Source organism: Eublepharis macularius, chromosome 3 (assembly GCF_028583425.1).
Source record: "Eublepharis macularius isolate TG4126 chromosome 3, MPM_Emac_v1.0, whole genome shotgun sequence".
Lineage (NCBI taxonomy): Eukaryota > Metazoa > Chordata > Lepidosauria > Squamata > Eublepharidae > Eublepharis > Eublepharis macularius.
Genome location: NC_072792.1, coordinates 13,779,414 through 13,803,999, shown reverse-complemented (window position 1 = coordinate 13,803,999; position 24,586 = coordinate 13,779,414).

Genomic DNA, 24,586 nt, shown 5'->3' with positions numbered 1-24,586 from the left:
CAGATGCCTGGCTTTACTGACCCCTCAACGTTCTTTTTGATGTTTTCTGACAAGATCAGGAGCAACAGCCCTTTCACATGAGGTACTCTGATTTCCAGAATTCCCAAAGGGATCATTTATCTTAATGTCTTATGTGGAAGTCATCCACAAAAAGCAGAATGAGGAATTCTGGAAAAACATGACATAAAAAAGGGACACAATAAGTGTTACAAAGTTACAGTCAGGGCTTTTTTTCAGCTGGAATGCTGTGGAATGGAGTTCCAGAACCTCTTGAAAATGGTCACATGGCCAGTGGCCCCGCCCCCTAATCTCCAGACAGAGGGGAGTTTAGATTGCCCTCCACACCACCGGCATGGAGGGCAATCTAAACTCCCCTCTGTCTGGAGATCAGGGGGCGGGGCCACTGGCCATGTGACCATCTTTGCCGAGGGTGATTTAAACTTTTAAAAACTCCCCCCTTGTTCCAGCTGACCCAAAGTGACGTCATTGTGCGGTCCTGAGTTCCACCACCTCTTTTCCCAGGAAAAAAAGCCCTGTAGTAGACATGCCTAAGACATACATTGACTCTGTCTCCCACATCTTCCAATCTACATCACATCACAAGCAATACACTCATAACTTGTATCACCATGCCAGGTTAAATGGCGTGGCTTCCCCCAAAGAATCCCGAGAAATCTAATTTGATGAGAGAGCTGAGACTTCTCTGTTAAAACTCCTACCTCCTACCCTCCAGACATGGATGAACTTCAGTTCTCGGCTTCTGGGGAAAGTGTTCAAGTCTACAATAAAGATATTCTCAGAATGTCACGCATGAAAACTATCTCAATAATTTCAGGAAGATTTTTATGAAATAATCCGATTGGTTCAGGAAGAAGAGGAAGACATAAAGGAAACTCCTCCTCTCATGCATGCACATACAAGAGAGGGAGGCAAGCAAGAGAACACATTCTAGAATCTGAAACAAAAGAAATGAGTTACTCGTGCCACAGCCTAAGCATGTAATGAAAGCTTGTATTATGTATTATATTGGTACCTAATAAAATGCTTGCTCGTAGACTTGAAAAGAATATATATTAATCCAGTACATTTTTGACCCTAGATTGACTTACAGTGTCTGTTTGAATAAATTGAATTTCAGACACTGACTCTACATAGTTTTGCATCTGAAACTGGCTTTTTACTGAGCCTGCAATGATTAAGCATGTTGTACATTCCATGAGGAATATCTAACATTTGAAGAGTACTAGACCATTTACACAGGCTCTTAAAGGGACAGCGCACTCACTGAACACTGGTGGCTTTTTTCACTCACTCCACACGTCTCTGATTTCAAAGTGGTAGCAGGCTGTTTGGCTTCAGTTTTTCCCCCGCATCTTTTTGGGGATGCAGGAAAGTGCTGGAAGTTGCCTTCTAAGAAAAGGCACTGAAAAAATGGAAGCCAAACAGCCTGCTTCCACTTCGAAATCAGAGATGTGTGGAGTGAGTGAGAAAAGCCACCTGCATTCAGTGAGTGGGCCGTCCCTTTAAGAGCATGTGGAAACAGCCCTACTTAAAACTGAAAGAAAACTATTGGGTTGAGGGTGTGTGTGTGTCTAAACCTTGTTCAAATGGATTTTTACAACAGAAGACTCCCTCCCACCAAATGGCCAAAGCACTGTTTGACTCTACATGATATTATGGGATGAGGAGAAACCTGGATTTCTATATTTTTATCTTATTTTGTGTAATCGTTTCAATGGCTTTGAGAGAATCTGGGGATTCAATTGAAGAAGCCCAGACATAGGTGTGTTGACTGGTATATTAACTTTGCCAACCAACTTCAGATAAGAGCTGCTGAGATGTAGGGTAAATAGCAATAGCAATAGCAATAGCAATAGCAATAGCAATAGCAATAGCAATAGCAATAGCAATAGCAATAGCAATAGCAATAGCAATAGCAATAGCAATAGCAATAGCAATAGTGATGACGACGATAATGACGATAGCGATGGCGACGGCAATGGCGACAGCGACAATAATACCACCCTTTATATATCACCCTTCAGGACAACTTAATGCCCACTCAGAGTGATTTACAAAGTATGTTATCATTATCCTCACAACAATCACCCTGTGAGGTGGGTGGGGCTGAGAGAGCTCCTAGAAGCTGTGACTGACCCAAGGTCACTCAGCTGGCTTCAAGTGGAGGAGTGGGGAATCAAACCCGGTTCTCCAGATAGAGTCCTGTCACTCTTAACCACTACACCAAACTGGCTTTCTATATAAAACAGCTCAGTAAAAACGTATACATATGCAAACACACATAACACAAAAACCAAGGAGGAGGGTCAATAACAGTTATTGAGGGTACGCCAAACAAAACCAAAAAGTCTTTCTCTGCTGGTAGAGGACAATGATAGAGGAAGACAGATGAATCTCCCTATGGAGGAGTTCCAAAGTTTTAGCAACACAACCGAAAAGGCCCTTTTCCAAGTTGGCATCCATTTGTTTTCAGGTGATGGAGGCACCTGATGGAGGCATACAAAGATTACTGGATTGGATGTGTAGGTATATACAGAAGACAGACCTGTAGAAGGTTGGTGGGATTATGTTTTTGTGGTGGGCTCTCAAACAGGGTCCCCCACATTACGTATTTCATTTGGCAGTAATTCTTAATCTGTTTTTCAACTTTACGACAAGATAATCCTAGCTTTCCCCTTTTCTCGTGTCCATAGGTATGACTGGAGAAGAAAAATAGTGTCAAATACAGGCCTACTAAAGTGCCAGAATCTAAATCACATCGTCAAGAAAAGCAACTGAAATCTTGTATGTGGCCTGGCAACGCGAGAAATTAATCAAAATAAAGACTAGGATAGGCTGATCCTTTTTAATTTTTCAAATTGCTAGCCTTTATTATGTGGGCTCCTGTAAATGACCCTAGCCATTTTCTTTGATTACTTTGAGGGGGAGGGCGGGGGGGGAGCACTGTAGCCATGGCAACAGAATCTTTGTCAGGCTGGATAATGGATTACAAAACTCATTTTATTTATTTTTAGATTACATCGGGCAAGAGATGCAAACTTCATCTGAAACTGGACTTTGCTGAAAGATTTGTGTGTTTTAATGGCATATTCTTTATCCATATAATTATATTGAAGTCCTCTCTCTTATGGCAAGTCCTATATGGATTAATAAGCAGGAGGCAAAGTAGGTTATAAAGAAGAATGTCAGGAGGTTTCGATAACACTTACTGTATGTTTCTTATTTTAATGATTTCTTTTCTAAAGTTGGTTAGAACAGGCTTCATGTTGTCTTTAACAAACAATGGAACAATTTCTGAAGATTTAGATACATTTGACATCTTTCCCACATAGTTGATTGAAAATAGGGTTTGATGTTGGTCAGGGGCTCTGGGTTCAAAACCCTGTTGAGCCACGAAGTTCATTTGAACATATCATCATAGGGGTAATGTTGGCGGTTGCATAGCAATTAGATATAAGTTTGCAGAGTTGCAGAGTTTGATAATAGCGCAATGGAAATAAGTAGACAGACTTCTGTGATTCTAACTCTATAAAAGTACTTTACTACATGATAGGGCAAAAAGGGTACATTTGGTAGGAAAAACAACAAGCAGTTTCTGACTACATCTTGATAGTCTCAACTAGGTCCTAGAGAGAGAAAAACTTAGACTGCATGGTCTAGTTAAGTAGTAGAAGTGGACTGCAGTTAGCAGACGACTGAACAAAGAGCAATAAAACCTTAGTATATGTTGCTAGCTAATTGCCCCCCAATAAACTGGCTCATCCAATAGACATTCCTGGATTCCCACATTAAGACTAAAGACTCCCACTTTCTCTGGTGGGAACTTCTCTCGAAGCCTAAGTGGTCCTATGCTAACTAGCTATCTGACTAAACAAACAGAACAATTGAACTCTTTCATGACTGAGCGTAGGACACTTGCAAAAAGTCCACAAGTTAATGTGGGACTAAAGTGAGAAAACTATAATGCTTACATTAGATACAAATGTGTTAAATATTTTTTGGGGTGTGTGTGTGTTATCTACTGTGAAGTCACTTCCAACTTATGACAACCCTATGAGTGAAAGACCTCCCAAACGTCCAATCATTAACAGCCCTGTTCAGATCCTGGAAACCAGAGGACGTGGCTTCTTTTATTGAGTCAAGCCATCTCGTTTGAGGTCTTCCGCTTTTCCTGCTCTTTTCCTAGCATTATTGTCTTTTTCAGGGACTCTCATCTTCTCATTATGTGACCAAAATACGATAGCCTCAGTCTCACCATTTTAGCTTCTTGGGAGAATTCAGGCTTGATTTGATCTAGAAGCCACTGATCTGTCTTTTTGGCTATCCATAGTATCTGCAAAACTCTCCTCCAGCACTACATTGCCAATGAATCAATTTTCTTCCCGTCAGCTTTCTTCATTGTCCAACTTTCACATCCGTACATAATAATGGGGAATACCATAGTGTGAATTATCTTGAGTTTTATCCCCAGAGAGCCAGGTTGGTGTAGTGGTTAAGAGCAGCAGGATTCTAATCTGGAGAATCAGGTTTGATTCTCCACTTGAAGTCAGCTGGGTAACACTGGGTCACTCACAGCTTCTCAGAGCTCTCTCAGCCCCATCTACCTCACAGGGTGATTCTTGCGATGATAATAATAACACACTTTGTAAACCACTCTGAGTGGGTGTTAAGTTGTCCTGATGGGCAGTATATAAATCAAATGTTGTTGTTGTTGTTATCCTTGTCCTTAAAGTACTTTTCTCGTTCCCTCATGGCTGCTCTCCAATCAGCCTATTTTTAATATGTGCACCAAACCAAAGATGCCAACTCTTTGTGATAATCCAGTGATCCAAAAATCAGACCAAAGGACCCCCTTCAAAAAAAAGAAAAGAACTGCCAAACGTATTATAAAAAGTGAACTTAGCCATTTGGAAATACATAATCTTGAGTCAAATACTATAATTCTACTTCAAATTTTAAAAGGAGGCAGACAACAAAATTCTTCTTCAGCTGATTAATTTGAAACACCCATAAACAAATCGATGAACTACCCAACTGTTCATTGAAAAACCAGGTCTCCGTTTGTAACCAGTGGACAGGGCATGAGCTGAACCGGCGGTGTTCATGCTTCGTTAATTCAGACCCACTTATGAAAGAACGCTTGTTGCCATAGTAATAGTGGCTTTTATAGCGTTGGCATATTGGAAGCAGCTGCGTCGAATCCTTGTTGTATGGATCGAGGTAGAATCCATTCTTAGTTGGGTATCTTAGAGCTATAGCAGTCATTCACCTCCTAGATTGTCTTGTCCCCACGGGAACATACAGTTGCAAATTATTGGTATAGTATAGTAGAAGCCCAATAGCTAATGATGTGTGCATGCCAACCAATATTGATTTTTGTGGCATTTTAGTAATACACAAACATTTATATAATGCTGCAAACAAAAATCCTTGAGGCAGTTATATGAACAGCCACATCACAATTTCATTTTTGCAATGCTCACAGAGGGAGGGAAGGAACGGAGGGATCCGTAAGTTCTGGTGAAGCATGTGAATAACACTCTATAGAAGAAATAAAAATGGAACTAGAAACCATTTCTAATGTGTCCGTTCCATTTTAGAAAAAAACGTCAGCTCATTTGGAACTCCGAAACCTAGAAAAAGAAATTCAGACAGTATGTACAATTAACAATTCAGTTCCCAATGGGATATTTTTCTTCTGTTATCTTTTTCTGTTCCTCTCTTAGCATTGTTAAAATGATAATCAGGTAGAAGAAAAACAACTATTATCCTCTGGTTCATACAGTAATCATCCTCTTTACAATTCTTTAATTATCACATTCTCATAATTGTTTGGGGGGTTTTTTTGTGGAAAAGAGGCATGTGACAGAGTGATGCTTACAATTTATTCACATCTGAGTGAGCCAATCAGATTGAAGTTACACAGGGCGGGGGGGGAGAGAGAGATGTAGGGGAAACGCTGTTGGGATGAGGAAGAAGACAGAAGGTTCTGCTATGAGAGATGTCTTAATGGATTTTTTTGCTAACAGGAAAAGGTTTAAGTTATAGAATCAATGTCTTCAGCTGTGGTTAGCTGGCCATTTGTAGTTAAATAACTAGGGGTATGCGTAATGGGGGAAATGAGACAAAAATACACAGAGAAATTGCTAGGCTGAATCCACATGACCTCGGCATGTCCCGGTGTTGCACTAAATGTTCGCTAAACACCTGGAAGTATAGCATCTTTCCAGCGCAATTTCTGAATCGCGCTAGAAAGACGCTATACTTCTGGGTGTTTAGTGAACATTTAGTGCAACACCAAGACGCACCAAGGTAATGTGGATTCAGCCCTGGTTTGGCTCATGAAAGTGGCTTCCAGAATGGTGAACCAAATCTAGGAAACTAATAGTACAACCCTAAGAAGAGTTACTCGAGTCTCAGCCTATTAAAATCAATGTAGTTTCTGGAGTAACTCTTCTTAGATTGCACTATAAATCTTAATGAGTCCCTCCCACCAAAAAGTTTGTGAGTTTCATTTTGTTTCATCGCTTCCAGCAGAAGACAGGCAATGAGATCACCTGGCAGGGCAGCAGCTTGTTTTCCTGAACAGCATTAACCAATCAGATCCCAAGGATAGAGGTACTTTACGTTATTAATTAACTCTGTTGTCGGGAAAGAGGAATGAGACTAATGTACATGAATGCATCTCCCAACTCCCCTCCCAGTAGCTAGCCAGGAAATGACATTATCTGTCTCCCTCCTATTAGCTTCAGAAACATTTGAAAGGGAGACTTCAATCATATGCTGCAATTTGAAGGTCGCTTCCCCAGGAGTAAGCACTATTGAATAACACAGGACTTACATCTGAGTAGACCTGTTTAGGATTGCTTCCATACCTTTCAGGGCTCTCTCTTTTTCAAATGCGTACCTCCTCCATCCTTTCAAAAACAACCTTGTCTGCTCCCACAACAAAAGGAACACTTATGGGGAAAATATAGCTTTGTTTGGGCTGGGGTGGGGGTTTCAGACAGTCATTCTGCCTGCCAGCCCACCTGCCTGTACTTGGCCAATGGAGAAGATTGCAGAAAGAACTCCATGTTCTGCAGCTGAAAGCTGAGCATCAAAAGGAAGGATTTGGATTTGCCCTTACAAAACTACGAAGTGCAAAGCTGACCAACTCCAGATCTTCTTGGATAATTCAAGTGCTCTGGACCCTTTTCACTCTAGATTCAGACCAGGTCATAAGACAGAGATGGCACTAGTAGCTTTAGTGGATGATCTCTGTCTGAATATAGACCAAGCCACGCCTCCTTATTGCTCCTCCTATATCCTTTGACACAGTTGATCATGCCATTCTGTTGAGGCATTTAGAGACAGAAATGGGCATCAAAGGATGTGCCTTAGACTGGTTTAAATTGTTTCTCATGGAACGGACTCAAAGGGTTGCCGACAGAGATCAGCTTCTCCAGAATAGGAAATATCTTGTGGGGTTCTGCAGGGTACAATCCTATCACATTATTCAACTTCTATGTAAAGCCTTTAGGAGAACTCATTCACAGCCATAGAGAGGGATGTCGTCAATATGCAGATGACACCCAACTCTGTCACTACCACAACTCTATCGCTGTGATCAAATGGCTGAAAATGAATAAATTGAAATTGAACCTGGACAGGACAGAAGTGATGCTCATTGGGAAGGCAGAGATTTGGAAGGACATTGTACTCTCCACTTTGGACAAAGTACATCTGACACTTGCAGACTCGGTTAAGAACCTACTGGATCCGGCACTACTACTAGAAAAACAAGATAAGGCAACCACAAAAAAATGCCTTCTACAATGTCACTTGAGCCTGGAAGATGGCTTCCTACCTCAACATGGCTGATCTGGTCCCCTGGATCCATGCTATTGTAACATCAAGGCTTGACTATTGCACTATATATAGGTGTCCCATCCAAGTTAACTAGGAGACTCCAGTTGGTACAAAACACTGTTGCTTGGCTCTTATCAGAAGCAAGCAGAAGCATGAATATCACTCCAATCCTGCAGTCACTCCATTGGCTACCTATCAGTGACCATGCTCGGTTGAAAGTATTAGCTCTCCACTGTCTTGGTCTGGCATACCTATGGGATCGCCTCTCTTCCTGTGTCCCTTCATGGCAGCTTCACTCATCTGAACAGGGTCTCCTGCAGGTGGCACCCGGCACCTGGGTGAAATCAAACAGCTGCCTGTGCATTCTCTGTGGCGGGGCCTGTCCTATGGAATAGCCTATATTGCCAAACAAGGACTGAACGGTCTACAGAAACCTGATAGATAACAACAACAATGCCATTTCAATGAAAGTGCCAATGCAATGAGTGCAAAAAGTGCAAGGTAAGTATTCCAATATATGTACTCCAAAAATACTAGGGACTATCCATCTGCACGCATGTAGCCCCAGTGCATGGAATACAGTCCATATAACACATGTATAATAACATGCATATAAATACAAAGTTCATCTTTCAAAATCTACGGTTCCAATGGGTTGTTTCTTCTTTCTTGCAGGAAAATCTGCCAATGAAGGGTGAAGAGGGTCTGACGGGAGCCAGAAGGTCAATAAGGAAGCTCCTGGGCTGTTGGCAACAGGTGCGCTAGCAATTTAGACAGCCCATTAGACAGTGTTGTTTATTGAAACGTCCTTGATATTGACTGTGCTAATCTTACTCTATATAATCTGCTTTGAGTCTCAGTGAGAAAAGCGGACTATAAATAGCAGCAATAGAAAGCAAAATGCAAAGGTTATGTTATTGGCACTACAGAAAAAGAAAAAAAGTGAAAAAGAAGCAGGATTGTTTTTAATGTTGTTGGCTGGAGGTTGGAGCACCCTTCTACTTGGGAGGACCCCATCCCAAAACCCTCACTTTCAAGGGGTCCTTTTCTCTTTCTTTATTTTATTTTTATTTACTATTTCGATTTATAAACTGCCCATCCTCAGGGGCTCTGGGCGGTGAACAACAATTAAAATCAATAAAAACAAGAGAACAATAATTCTAAAATCAATATACAATAAGCAATAATAAAATAAATTAACCAAGTACATTAAAGTGCAATGGTGGGAAGAACCCCCCACCCCAAAGGTGGGAGGCCGACATGGCACCGCCCCCTTCAACCACTGAATGCCTGGCGGAACAGCTCTGTCTTACAGGCCCGGCGGAACAATAATATGTCCACTGACAGAGAGTTCCACCAGGCTGGGGCCAGGACTGAAAAGGCCCTGGCCCTGGTTGAAACAAGGCGGGCTTCCTTAGGGCCAGGGACCACCAGTAAACATTTATCCACTGAAGGAAGTGGTCTCCAGGGAACATACTGTAGTATTGTGCTTCAGAAAAAGGGTCTGTCAGGTCCACCTCACTCAGGTGGCGGGGGATCCACACAGGGGTGTACACCCACATGGTATCTCACTGTTATCCCATAGTTCCTCCCCTTCAGTGGCGGTCTGAGGGGGCGTGGTGGTCATTGGCTGGCCGGTGGATCAGCTGATGCTCGGATCTGTGCCCTCTGCCACACCAATGATTCACGAGATGTCAATCAATAATGTTGTGGCCTCTTTCAACAGAATTATGGTTGTCTGGGGTATTTTGTCACCCTGCCCCCATAGCTTGCCTTGCCCTTGAGCGCTGGCCTGCAAATTAATTTCTGCATGTCATGGCTTCTGAACAGAATCAGGGCCAGTAAAATGTGGCACCCTTACACCCGCTAGTGGCATTTTTGTCCTCTTTGCTATTTAAGACTGATTCTGGAATAGCTCTGCTAAATGATTTACATCTCTGCCCTTTTGTGTTAGGTTTTAAATGTGTGCTAGTTGCCTTGTTTAAGATACTTCAACAGGTTTCCATGGTGAACGTTTTAGGCTTGATATTTATGATTCATGAACCCTTTGAGGCAAGGTGAACCTTCTGGTGAACAAGTGCCGGTACAGTAAACTTTCAAGTTTTGAGGGGGTTATGGGTCAAAGTTTGGGTGAGGGGGAAACCTTTCACTGCAGGTTTTTGTTTGTTTGTTTCTTGCTTTAAACTCTGATCTGAGGAGCAGGAGACTGAACCGAGAACACAGGCTTCTTTCAGAGCTCTCCACAGCATCAGGGTGAAAAGTGTATGCATTGTATGCGGCAGAGCCAGGCTACTTAAAATCAAGTCATATTATACAAACAATACAGTCGCTGAGCCGGAATGGACAGTTAACGCAGTCCCACAGCGACCCCTACAGGCCAATTAAAGATGCAGTTTTTAAAAAGCAAGAAAAAAAGTATAGGCATTTGACATCCACTTGGAAAGTTGTCCAAAAATTTATTTATTTATTTATTTATTTAATTCAATGTATACCCCGCCTTCCCCACAGATGGGTTATACCTATACAGAATACCTATATGTTAGTAAAATATTACAAAATGCAGATTTAAAAACAAGCAATTATCAAGATTATTCAGCATGGAATATCTTTATTGCCCAAAGCTTTCCTTAAACGATCTCCCCCTCACCTCAAAATCTTGGTATACAACTTTCCTAAATGTACAAACAACAGGAGATCTTCCATCACTTCAAATAATGCAGTTCGATAAGGACGCCTGAATTTGAAAGAGTTTTTTGTTCATTTTCCCTTTAGGATGATCTTACCTTTCCTGGCACAAGAAATATATTTTTAATAAACTTTACCAAAAAAAAGTCTAATTTCTATTATCTTAATTCCTTTGTTTAAAATAGCTGTTTACAAATATACTAAGAATTAGTGACAGTCATAAAAAGTCACAAGGAATATATTTTTAATACACTTTACCCAAAAAGTCTCATCTCTATGATCTCAATTCCTTTGTTTAAAATAGCTGTTTACAAACATACTAAGAATTAGCGACAGTCATAAAAATAGACCAAGAACTTTAAGTAAATCAAAAGAGTTCAAAACAGTGCAAATAAAATGAAAATTGGTCTATATTCTAAACAGGAAAAAGACATTGGGTTGACATGTTACAACGTATTGGGATTTTGGTGGAAAATTTACACATGTGCTTAGCAGTTCCCTACTAAAAGTACTTCACTGGATCATGCTGGAAAGTAGGAACAAGTAGAAAAGCAGGAATTTTCCAGGACAGAAAAAGGAAAAAAAATGCATTCTGATTGATGTACTAGACATTGAACTCTCTGCTGGCATCCTCCCATCTCTTATAGACAAATTGCTAACCTTCAGATTACAATGTTCAGTGCATTTTACCACAATTTAACTGAAACTGGCTTGGCAAAATTCCTAAAATCAATAGGTGCTTGACCGTTCTTTAACCTCTGCAACTTTTCACACCCTCCTTCAGCGACCTACCACCTCTGGCTCTGCCTTATGTGTGATGCGGGTCATAAATTCTTCCCTTTTACACAGTCTTCAACTCTACTCCCAATTTTGGCCAATTTAAATGAACGTGCGTCAATGCAAAAAGAAAGCATGGAATTGCTAATGAAATAGCATTAGAGTGAAAAGGGAAAAAGGCTGGCAATAGCGAAGCACGTGCCAAAACATTACTCAGATTACCGCTATAATTTCAGGATGTGTAATTTCAGTTTAGCCATTATGCATTATAATTTTCCACTGCACAGTTCAATCAGGGACACGGTACCTAATAATTAGGGATGCTGAGAACTTCACAGAGCACAAGTCCATTAGGGAAACATGCTGTGTTCACTGTTGCAATCACCCATGAGCCAAATATCCAATCTGTGGTTTTGTCTGCCATTTGCTTAGGAGCTACACAGTAGCTGTGGAAGTGGTGGTGGAATATGTCATTTCCTTGCCTTACTGAGGGTTTTGCAGTAACTAAGATGGTTCTACCCACAGTCATGGATTGTCAGGTCAAGTAACTTAGGGCCAAGCTACAAGTGATGCCTGACACAAGTTGGACAATTGTCAGCTTCCCTCAAGTTTTGATGGGAAATGTAGGCTCTTGCAGCTTGGCTCTTGCAGCTTGGCTCTCTGACTGCTGTCCAATGGACTTTTCAACTGTCACTTGTCCAACATTCTGCCAAGCTGCCTCCATTTCACATCAAAACTTGAGGGAAGCTGACAAGTTTCCAACCTGTGTCAGGCATCACTTGTAGTTTGGCTCTGAGGGCCAAGTTTCCAACCTGTGTCAGGTGTCACTTGTAGTTTGGCTCTGAGGGCCAAGCTACAAGTGACGAATGACACAGGTTGGACACTTGTCACCTTCCCTCAAGTTTTGATGGGAAATGTTGGCGTCCTGGTCTTGCAGCTTGGCTCTCCAACTGCTGTCCAATGGACTTTTCAGCTGTCACTTGTCCAACATTCTGCCAAGCTGCCGACATTTCCCATCAAAACTTGAGGGAAGCTGACAAGCGTCCAACCTGTGTCATTTGTCACTTGTATTTTGGCCCTAAGTGTTTTGTATGTGTGTGTTGGGAGGGGCTCTATGTCTTCCAAAAGGCTGTGTGAAAATATGCATGCCTAGAATGACATTCAGAACATGGCCTTACATGAATCAGGGTTTGTCATGAGTTTCAGCATCTTTTTGGTAAAGTAGAAAAGAACAAGAGTCCAGTAGAACCTATAAGACTAACAAAATTTATGGTAGGGTATGAACTTTCGTAAGTCACAGCTCACTTCTTCAGAAGTTGACATTAACATTAGAAAGCATGACAAAGCACAGCTCTGTACTTAGACTTTCTATTGAAATTCTAGTTGGTTTATAATTCTACTATAGATTGGTTGTGTGGACGTTATATTATGCTATCGCATTTCTTAACAGCTAAGCCACAAAACTGTATGTTACTTAGTACTTATCACTGTTAAACTGTTTAGACTTAATAGTCTTCTGAATCTAGGGATTGGTTAATTATTTATTACTATGAATATATTACTATATTATTGAATATATTAAATATTATATATTATATTAATAAAAATAACCCCTCCAAGAGAAACCTAGGTCCCCAATTGAGAAAGTGAGCAGCACAAAGCAGCTGGGGTGGCGTGGGAAGTGATATGATTTGTGACTCTTCATACATGTTGTTTCCCCAATTGGAAATGGTCCCCAGCTGCTTTAGGTCCCCAGTATCCAGGGCATTTTTTCTGGGAAAAGAGGTGGTGGAACTCAGTGGGTTGCCCTTGGAGAAAATGGTCACATGGCTGGTGGCCCCGCCCCCTGATCTCCAGACAGAGGGGAGTGTAGATTGCAGTGCAGAGGGCAATCTAAACTCCTCTCTGTCTGGAGATCAGGGGGCGGGGCCACTACCCATGTGACCATTTTCAAGAGGTTCCGGAACTCTGTTCCCCCACGTTCCAGCTGAAAAAAAGCCCTGCCAGTATCTATCCATTTGTATTCTGCCATCTCTTCAAGGCACTCAGAGTGACATACATTTATCTCTTTCCCCCATTCTGTCCTTGGAACAACCCTGTGCAGTAAAGTAGGTGAACAGAAACTGGCTGGCACAAGGTTGCTGACTGAGCTTTATGCTTAGGGTTTCTCTCTACACGTTACTAATTACCTAGGGATGCCCAAATGCAGGATTTTATGTCTAGTCCTCAATTCACATGCAGGCTGTTCTTGCTCTGTGCACGTAAATGCCGATTTCACATGAGTCCCTTTGTGTGGTTGCATCTGCAAGTGATTCTGGAGGGCAAAGTGCCAATTCAGCTCTGTTTTTACTGCAAGGACAAGTACTGTAGGCATCTTTGAATTGCCAATTTGCATTTCTTTAACATGTGAGAAAGTGTCAAGATCTGCATTTCAATGAATGGGAGTGGGAGAAACTGGGATACTTTTAGCAGTTGAAGAGGAACTGATATCAAACACATGATGGGGAACAAATTGAAGTGCGACTGTGCAATCGAGCGCATGGAAAGCTGTAGGGAGGGCACGTGAAATGAGGTTCACTTGAGTGTCCCTAAGTACTTAGTAATGTGTAGAAAGACTCTAAGTGGGGATTCAAATCTGGGTCTTCCTCATCCTAGTCTGAAGCTTTAACCATTATATCATTTGTTATCTTTCTGCCATACCAGGTTATTAATGTGCAACAGGAAAGGAAAACTTTACCAGGAGGAATGCAATTGCACTACTCAACAATAGAAACAAAAAGAATCGTTTATCAAAGTTAAAGTGCCCAAGTGCTAATTTTCTAGAACCGTTCATATGCAATGTATCATAGTACATTACATAGTACATAGTACATGAAGGTCTAACGCAGCTCAGGGAGCTGGGCTGTCTGAGTCGCTGTTTGTAGGGCTGGAGGGGCGCAAACTGCCCGTAGCCCCCTGTTCTCAGGCAGGGAACAGGCAAGTACACTCAAGACCTTGAGGGCGCATTGATCTTGGGTGTGAGGGGGGTTCTACATAACGAGCCCCCATCCACCCTTGAGGTCCCACCCAAAGAGAGGTTGCCAAGATGTCTGCAGCGACTTTGGAGTCAAATTTTGGCATAAGACCTACATGCCCAAGCTTCAGCAAACTAAGAAGGGAACCTGAATCGATTGGATAATCGAAGCAGCGATTACAACCCAAGAGAAACATCAAAGAAGGTAAAGATTGCTATCTCTCATTACGGGACTGATTATAATAAGAAATAAAGTGTCAAAGAGAACTAGAAAACTGCAAAAGACTTGATATATAACTGAGAAAACTCCAGCAAATAAATTATTAAAAAGTGACATTGCAAAGAAAAGTTAGAGCGGAAAAACATTTATTGTTTACATACCTGTGGCTAGAGAGAGATAGCGGACTGTGAGAAAGTTTTAATATCACGAGAACTGCTGTGAAATGGAGAGGAACAGGAAGTGTGTCAGAATCATAAAGAGCTTGGCGAGAGCGGCTTGTAAGCAGCGGAAGTGGAATATCGCCATTTTTGAAGAGGGCAAAGCTGCGGCTTCAAGGAAAACGGAAGTAGGCCATCTTAAACAAGGGTAAGGGCGGTTGCCTCAATACAAAACCATAGAGAAAAGACACCCGACATTTTGGACTTCGCAAATATCAGTTTTTATAAAAATAACCTAAACTTTGACTTTTAAAAATAAAAGAAAATAATAAAATTGCGCCACCGAGTTAAGGAAAAGAGCAGACTTGTGGGAGCGAAGCAGAGCTAGCCCCACGATGTCGAAGAAGGAGTGGCAAATGGCGCTGGAAAACTTAGACAAAAAAGTTTCAGAAAGGAACAAAGAGCTTAAAGATATGATGCAAGAGATGGCAAAAAATTTGAAAGACTTTAAAGAGGCACTTAAATCGGAGATGGCTGAACTAGTTAAGAATATGGATCAAGTTCAAAAAGAAATGCATGTTACACAGCAGAGAGTTAACGCAGTAGAAAAGGTGGCCGATACCTTGGCAGATGTGCAGAGAATGGAGCTGAGAGGCGTGAAGGGAAGAATGGCCGTAGCTGAATGTAAACAAATGGAAAGACAAGTGAGATTTCGTGGAATCCCAGAAGTTTTGGAAAAAACAGCCCAAGAGCAGATTACAGAAATTTTGGCGGCATACCTGGGAAAAGAAGAAGAGGAGACTGCAGCGCTTCTGGACGTGGCATACAGAATTAACTCAAAATTTGCAGCTCAAAGGAAGTTACCAAGAGATATGATTGTGCAATTTACAACTAGAAAGACAAGAGAGTCAATTGTGAGTAAACAATTTCAAGACCCATTAGAGGTTGATGGGAAAGAGGTGAGAATCATGAAGGAACTGCCCAGATCGGTGTTGTCGGAGAGAAAGAAGTATAGAGAGCTGGTCCAGATGCTAAAAGACATGAAAATCAGATATAGATGGGAAATACCTGAAGGACTGGCTTTCGAATTTGATGGTGTAAGGAGAATCATCAGATCTGACCAGGAGATGGAAATGTTTAGCAGGGACAATGAAAAATACTTACCAAAAGGAGCTAAAATTTTATTATGGAGTGTAAAATCATATCTTGGAATGTAAATGGACTAAATTCACCTTTTAAACGTAAGACTATTTTCCACTGGCTTTTAAAACAAAAATATAATATAGTGTGTTTGCAAGAGACACACATCAAAAAACAGCATGTGAAATATTTGAAACTTGCAAAACTTGGAAATGAATTTGTAGCAGCCTCCAAAAAGAAAAAGAGAAGAGTTGTATTATATATAAAGGAGGAGCTACAGCCAAAATTGGTTCTAAGTGATACAGAAGCTAGATATATTGCAGTGGAAATAATTTGGAATTCTAAGAAGATTTTGGTGATTGGAATTTATGCGCCTAATGGGGCAAAAGAAAAATTTTTTCAAGGACTTACAGGAACAATTAGATGAAGTGACTTATGATCAAATAATTCTGGCAGGTGACTTCAATGGCGTTACAAACTTGGAAGAAGACAAGAAATCTAAAAGTGCACAGAAAAAGAGCGGACTTCTACCGAAATCGTGTTTTGCGATTAAGGAACAAGAAAGTCTGGAAGATGTGTGGAGGAGACAAAATCTGAAAAATAGACAATACACATTCTACTCTGCAAGACATTTCACATTATCAAGAATTGACATGATCTGGGCCTCTAAAGATCTGGTGGTATGGACTAGAGATGTGGAAATAATGCCCAAGGTAGGCTCAGATCACAATCCAATTATGTGGAGATTTGGGGAAAACACAAAAAAAAAGAGGATGGAGGATAAATGAAGACTTGCTGCAAACAGAAGAAAATATTGCGTTGTTACGAAGAGAGACCAAATTTTTTATACAGTGCAATTTGAATAAGGATGTACCAACTAACAAGGTATGGGACACATATAAAGCTGTTATTAGAGGAACGCTAATGGATCTGAATGCAAGAGCTAGGAGGAAAAGGGAAGAAAAGAGACTTGAAATTATGGAAAAAATTAAAGCCAAAGAGATACAACTTAAAAAAAGACCAGGAAAAAAGAAAATATTTCAGGATTTGAAAATCCTGCAGGAACAAATTTTTTTTATATAATATTTTTTATTTTTCAATATCTAACATTGAACTACTACATACATACATAACCTACAAAACAGTAACTACAAAAGACTACAATAACACAAGGGATGGGAAAAAAGGGAGAAAAAAGAGAAAGGGAGGGAGGGGTGGAAAAAAGGGGAAGGTGACCTACAAACACTAAACACTACATTTCAATGCTTTCCCTTCATACTGCCATAGTAAAAAAAAAAATAGCTTAATAAAATAGTGACGGAGTGGTTGATCATACAAATTACAAATTACAGTTCAAATTAAATCTTTTTCCCTCCCCTGGGCCTCGGGCGCAATTCCCTCTGCGCAGCTACCGTCAGAGCGCCCATTGCCTCCCCCCTCCCTTCAGGCTTCGAATCCTCTTCTTTTTGCTTGGTGTCTGGTCCCAATTCTGAATTTTTATCCACAAAATCCCTTAGCTGATCTTCCGAATTAATCTTGTAAGCTTTATCTTTATAACTAAACCCGATTCCTTCCGGGAGTAGCCATTTGTACTTTATGTCCCGTTCCCTCAAAAGAGCTGCCAACATCTTGTACTTAAATCTTTTCTTCCGCACTAGAAATGGAACGTCCTTCAATATCTTGACTTTATTTCCCAGAAAGTCCAATTCCGCATTGTATGAATTATATAGGATATTGTCCCGGACCCTCCTAGATGAAAATTCGATAACAATCTCGCGAGGCAGCTGCCGCTTCGTTGAAAATCCTGCAGGAACAATTGATGGCAATGAATAATAGAGAATTGGAGTGGAATTTTAAAAAAATGAAACAGAAGTCGTTGGAAGGTGCAAATAAGCCTGGGAAATACTTAGCGTGGCAATTAAAAAAAAAAAGGAGAAGAAAACCATAACTAAGATTCGAGAGGAGGATAAAACATTGACAGATCAATCAGCCATTAGTAGAGCCTTTTTTAAAATTTTATGCAAAGCTGTACCAAAAAAAAGAGGTGAATAGAGATTCAATAGCAGAATACTTGGAGAAAGTAAAGCTTCCAGTAATTTCTGAGGAATGGAAAGAGAAGTTAAATAGGGAAGTGACAGAGGAAGAAGTAAAAGAAGCTATACAATCAACAAAGTTAGGGAAAGCACCGGGACCAGATGGAATATCAGCAAAGTATTATAGAATGATGGCCAATGAACTGACACCGTTTCTAAGCGAGGTAATTAATGGAATATTACAAGGCCAAAAGATTCCTAACTCATGGAATGAAGCTAATATATCATTGATCCCGAAAAATGGACAGGATTTGACCAACGTTAAGAACTATCGGCCAATTTCGCTGCTGAATAATGACTATAAAATATTTGCGAAAATTATGGCGGAAAGATTAAAGGGATGGATGCCGGAATTTATTGCAGAAGAACAAACTGGATTCCTACCTAACAGACAAATTAAGGACAATTTAAGGACAGTAATAAACGCTATTGAATATTACGATAAGCACTGTGATAGGGAAGTTGGTTTCTTTTTGTGGATGCGGAAAAAGCGTTTGACAATTTGAACTGGGATTTTATGTTTGCCACTATGGAAAAGCTGTAAATGGGAGAAAAGTTCATACAAGCAGTTAAGGGAATTTACAAAGACCAGTGTGCAGCGATAGTAGTTAATGATGATTTGACTAAAAAATTGAAAATAAGTAAAGGTACAAGACAAGGTTGCCCATTGTCTCCATTGTTGTTCATTTTGATTTTGGAAATTCTGCTGGTTCAATTCGTGGCATAAAAATAAAGGAATTTTCCTACAAAGTCAGGGCATTTGCGGATGATGTAAAGAATCGTTTATCAAAGTTAAAGTGCCAAAGTGCTAATTTTCTAGAACCGTTCATATGTAATGTATCATAGTACAAGCATACAATCTCAGTACATTCAATGAGGAATGATCATCACACAGTTCACCCCAATATATGACAATTCCAAGAGTGTCCAAAAGCTATCCGGCAGGTAAATCCTTTATAAACGTAGAAAAACTTGTATCCAGAAATCCACAGATTTCGTCCAATACGCATGTGACTGAAGATATGAGTGCCACTTTCCAGGTTGCAAGAATGAGTTCTTAATGAAATAGTAACTGATACTGTGGACTAGACCCATGCCTCCAAGGAAGTCCATTGTTGGACGAAATCTGTGTGATCTAATAGCCGGCCCCAGTTTGGGCTTGGAAGATTTTGCCACTGTCCACTGGAACATCTGTGAAAAGAATTAAAGAGACGGCATTTAAGAACCGGATACAAGATTTTCTACATTGATAAAGGACTTACCTGCTGAATAGCTTTTGGACATTCTTGGAATTGTCATATATTGGGGTGAACTGTGTGATGTCCATTCCTTGGTGAATGTACTGAGATTGTATGCTTGTACTATGATACATTGCATATGAACAGTTCTAGAAAATTAGCACTTGGGCACTTTAACTTTGATAAACGATTCTTTTTGTTTATATTGTTGAGTAGTGCAATCACATTCCTCCTGGTAAAGTTTTCCTTTCCTGTTGCACATTGTTATCACCAGGAGAGCCATCCTGTTTTTGTTCTATACCAGGTTATTAAGGAGTCCTGGACAACAGGATTTCTCATCTGGGAAATAGCACGGGGGGAGCGTTGCACCTAAGATTGTCAGGCAGTGCCTGGGAGGGCTGCGGGCAGGAATATGGAGAGACTGCAACACTGGCTGTTTCATTATGTCACTTTATAAGTAGCTCTAGGAACCCATACAGTCTCCAATAAAACCAGGGCTTTCTTTCTGGGAAAAGAGGTGGCGGAACTCAGTGGGTTGCCCTCAGAGAAAATGGTCACATGGCTGGTGGCCCTGCCCCCTGATCTCCAGAAAGAGGGGAGTGTAGATTGCGGCACAGATGGCAATCTAAACTCCCCTCAGTCTGGAGATCAGAGGGCGGGGCCACCAGCCATGTGACCATTTTCAAGAGGTTCTGGAACTCCATTCTACCACGTTCCCACTGAAAAAAGCCCAGAATAAAACCATATATAAGGAAAATGCTCTTAAGAGGCTCCTAAAGGTACAAGTTAGGCTCTTATCTGTGCAGGCCTATGCTAGGCTTGTTTTTCAGAGAAAGTCTTTTGGCTTGCTAATCAGATACACCTGTGGGCTGCTCTGTTCCCTTGAGAAATGTCCTTGAGAAGCTTGGAGCAGTAATCTGTACTCCCCACAGTTCTCATGTTGTAATGCCATTTGGTTCCTTGATTTGGTGGGCTGACCACCTCAGACCTCAAGAAGTCTCACTGTCTCTAGGCAAAGTTCAATACCTTTACCTTCCAGCCATTATTGTCTCTGTGTGTTACGTGCTGTCAAGTCGCCTCCAACCTATGGCGACCCTATGAATGAAAGACCTCCAAAACATCCTATCATTAACAAACTTGCTCAGTTCCTGCAAACTGGAGGACGCGGCATCTTTGATTGAGTCAAGACATCTCATTTTAGGTCTTCCTCTTTTCCTGCTGCCTTCTACTTTTCCTAGAATTACTGACTTTTTGAGACAATCTTGTCTTCTCATGATTTGACCAAAGTACAATGGTCTTAGTTTTGTCATTTTAGCTTCTAGGGAGGATTCAGGCTTGATTTGATCTAGTACCCACTTATTTGTCTTTCTGGCTGTCCATGGTATCTGCAAAACTCTCTACAAGCACCACATTTCAAATGAATCAATTTTCTTCCTGTCAGCTTTCTTCATTGTTCAACTTTCACATCCATACATAGTAATGGGGAAAATCATAGTTTGGATTATCTTAATCTTGGTTCCCAGAGAGATGTCTTTATCGTAAAGGGTCTTATCTAGCTCCCTCTCAGCTGCTCTTCCATTACTGTCTACCATTATGTGAGAAGAGGATTTTCTCAGTTTCAAGCCATTCTATTAGCATGTGTAGACTTGGCTGGCATGGATGGACTCTTTACTAATGCTTTGGTAAGAACAACCTCCTTGGAACCAAGTCAGAGAATTGTTTGTGAGAGTGCAGAATTTTAGCTAGATAGATTATATTTAGAATAGCAAAGCCTTGTTTGTTTTGTCTCTGGTTCATACCAGGCCACTTCACGGCTGCTTTTTTTCATTTAGGTGCACATCTTCACCTTCACCTTCTTGTTCTTCATTTCCACAAGGTCAGTTGAGGAAGGTATACATATCCCTACAGCTTGGTTTCCTCTTTGGATACAGAGATTCATTTTCGTCAGAGGACTTTTGTTAATTTCTTCAGCATCCCAGTCATTCCTTTCAGGACGTAGAGACTGTCCTATAGGACGCCATTGGACTGTATGTTAGTCAGTATGGTGGACTGGTAATTGAGTTGTTCACATATTTATTATACTTATGAGGTTTTGTGGATTATCATTAGAAAGACATGCATAAAATATTTTTGTATTAACCAATGTACTGAAGAGCATTTGGATATTTTTTCGTCGTTCTCTTCATTTTTCTTTATTGTATATAATAATAATAATAACATTCGATTTATATACCGCCCTTCAGGACAACTTAATGCCCACTCAGAGTGGTTTACAAAGTGTTATTATTACCCCACAACAATCACCCTGTGAGGTGGGTGGGGCTGAGAGAGCTCCAGAGAACTGTGACTCGCCCAAGGTCACCCAGCTGGCTTCGTGGAGGAGTGAGGAATCAAACCGGGCTCTCCAGATTAGAGTCCAGTGTTCTTAACCACTACACCAAACTGGCTCTATTGACTTTCCTTCCCTTTGTCAATTTTTTGTGGGGTGGTTTGGCCAAGCAACAGTTTTATGTAATGAACAATATGAGCACAAGACCCGCCACCTCCCGTGCACAATCGATAACTTGGTCATTTGTAATACTAACAGGGAAACAGGACAGCAAAATCGGTGCTTTGGATGCGTGCAATAAGCTATAGCAAAAAATAAAATTTGTGAATAGTACTGCAGGGGTTCTGTAGCAGTGTTTGGAAAATCAGAGGTATCTGGAGGAAACTGGACGGATTTGGGCATCCTTAACCATCAAAAGTATATTGCGGGGTGGCGAGGAACAAGGGAAAAGTGAGTTATCTGCCACAAGCTGTATGAATTCTTTAAGCTCCTCTTAGGCAAAAAGCAGCAAACAGTTATTGGCTGCTGGCTCTCCTTTGCAAACACTTATTTTGTTCTTTTCAACCACTCCTGACTGTTTGCCAATACATGTGTACATTTTTTGTCAACAAGAATTAAGTGCAGCCAATTTTTGCATCCATCTTGTGACATGGCAAATACCACCAGGATTCTGTGGCTTTCTGCATGGCGCACTTGTTTCGTGACCTACTGGGTTGTAGCGACAAGCTTGGCAGATGGCGGTGGCTAGTCTATGGCAGGAAACAAGAAAGGAAGATTGCATCTTACTTAGAGCTCTTTAATTTGTCTATTCCCAAAGGCCAACTGAAATTGGCCCAATAATAACATTTAAAATGTCCTAATTGTCCTGCAGCGCTCCAGGGCCAATAACAACATTAGCCAATTATGAGACATTGCTTACTGCCGGGCGCATTATGTACCAAAGAGCCGGTAAGACTCAATGAACAAGGACTGATGTTTATAAAATTGGGGTGTTGGCAAGGATTTAAAGAACACTCCCTGCTCAGCTTTTAGGAGAAGTCTCATATTTTGAAAGGGAAGGGGAGGTGAAAAAACAGGGACCTTCCATGCCCTTACTATACCAGAAAACTTATATCACAGCCCTAGATATGGATAACAATTGCAGAGGGGCTTATTTTTAGATATTTGGAAACCTGTTATAGATGCTTAAGTGCAGATCTGCTACGATCGTTGTCAGTCACGCTTCTATTTCTATTTTGCTCAATGTTTCTTTTAACTTTCAAATTTTTTAAAAAATAAGAAAAAAAATAGCGGCTAGCATGAAATCACCTGTTGAGGTCATGCCAGTGGCAAGACTAGAGCCCAGAGGATGCTAGGTTTAGAAATTCCCTAGAAATAGCAATTGTTCTCCCCACCAGGACAGCCTTGATTGTTTGTTTGTTTGTTTGTTTGTTTGTTTGTTTGTTTGTTTGTTTGTTTGTTTGATTGATTGATTGATTGATTGATTGATTGATTGATTGATTGATTGATTGATTGATTGATTTCTAACCCATCCTCCCCACGAGCGGGCTCAGGGCGGGTTACAAAACGATATAACATACATTTAAAATGAGAGTAAAGCCACATCATCATTGCAATTCATATCCTACTATATAAAAGGCTAACCGTATTCCTGACAACTGACTTCCTACCCTGGTACGCCTCCAGAGGGCACTGCTGTGGAGGGCAGCCCAGAAGAGGCAGCCTGTCTCTCTGAGAGCATGCCACTGTAGTCAGAAACCGAGGTTGTGATCAGGCATGGAGCAGGCAGCATTGCCTGCCCTCCCTTCTCCTGCCCAGGATCAGGAGCGGAGCAGGTGGCAAGGCTCATCCTCACTTCACCCTGCCAGAATCAGGAGCAGTTGTCACAACAGAGAATCTCCCGTGTGGTATTATGTCTTCACAATTGTTTTAATAAAGGATATATTAATTGAGTACTGTTTCACAAATTTGTTTATACAGAGTAAGGGATGTAATAAACAATTTGTATATTCTTTTGTTTCTCTTGACACAACCATATACTACACCATATATTGCAACCTCCCTAGACCTCAATTATACAGGCATCTTATGCGTTCTAAAAACAATTCATTAAAGTGTCCCGTGCTCAAAGTGCTATCATGGATGTTATTAAAGTGCAATTGCTTTTGGCATCCTATGACACTATTTCTCATATAGAACTCGATTTGCCTTGCATACAGGTACAATACAGGTACAGTATAAGGGTAATTCCAGACACTGTGAATGTCACAGATCAAAAGGACCTATAATCATAGGTTCACGTAGTTGGTTCTGTGACTGCATTCTCTAACGGACGGTCCAGATCCTTGTAAGGTCCGTTTCCAAGCTTCTTTCTCAAAGAGCACAGATGTCAAAGATTCATCATAGTTAACCTTCCATATCCCTCTTTGATTTGTCAATTACTTCCAAAGTAATTGACAAATCAAAGAGGGATATGGAAGGTTAACTATGATGAATCTTTGACATCTGTGCTCTTTGAGAAAGAAGCTTGGAAACGGACCTTACAAGGATCTGGACCGTCCGTTAGAGAATGCAGTCACAGAACCAACTACGTGAACCTATGATTATAGGTCCTTTTGATCTGTGACATTCACAGTGTCTGGAATTACCCTTATACTGTACCTGTATTGTACCTGTATGCAAGGCAAATCGAGTTCTATATGAGAAATAGTGTCATAAGATGCCAAAAGCAATTGCACTTTAATAACATCCATGATAGCACTTTGAGCACGGGACACTTTAATGAATTGTTTTTAGAACGCATAAGATGCCTGTATAATTGAGGTCTAGGGAGGTTGCAATATATGGTGTAGTATATGGTTGTGTCAAGAGAAACAAAAGAATATACAAATTGTTTATTACATCCCTTACTCTGTATAAACAAATTTGTGAAACAGTACTCAATTAATATATCCTTTATTAAAACAATTGTGAAGACATAATACCACACGGGAGATTCTCTGTTGTGACAATTACATTACCGTGTTGCTCTATTTTGTTGTACATTAGAATCAGGAGCAGA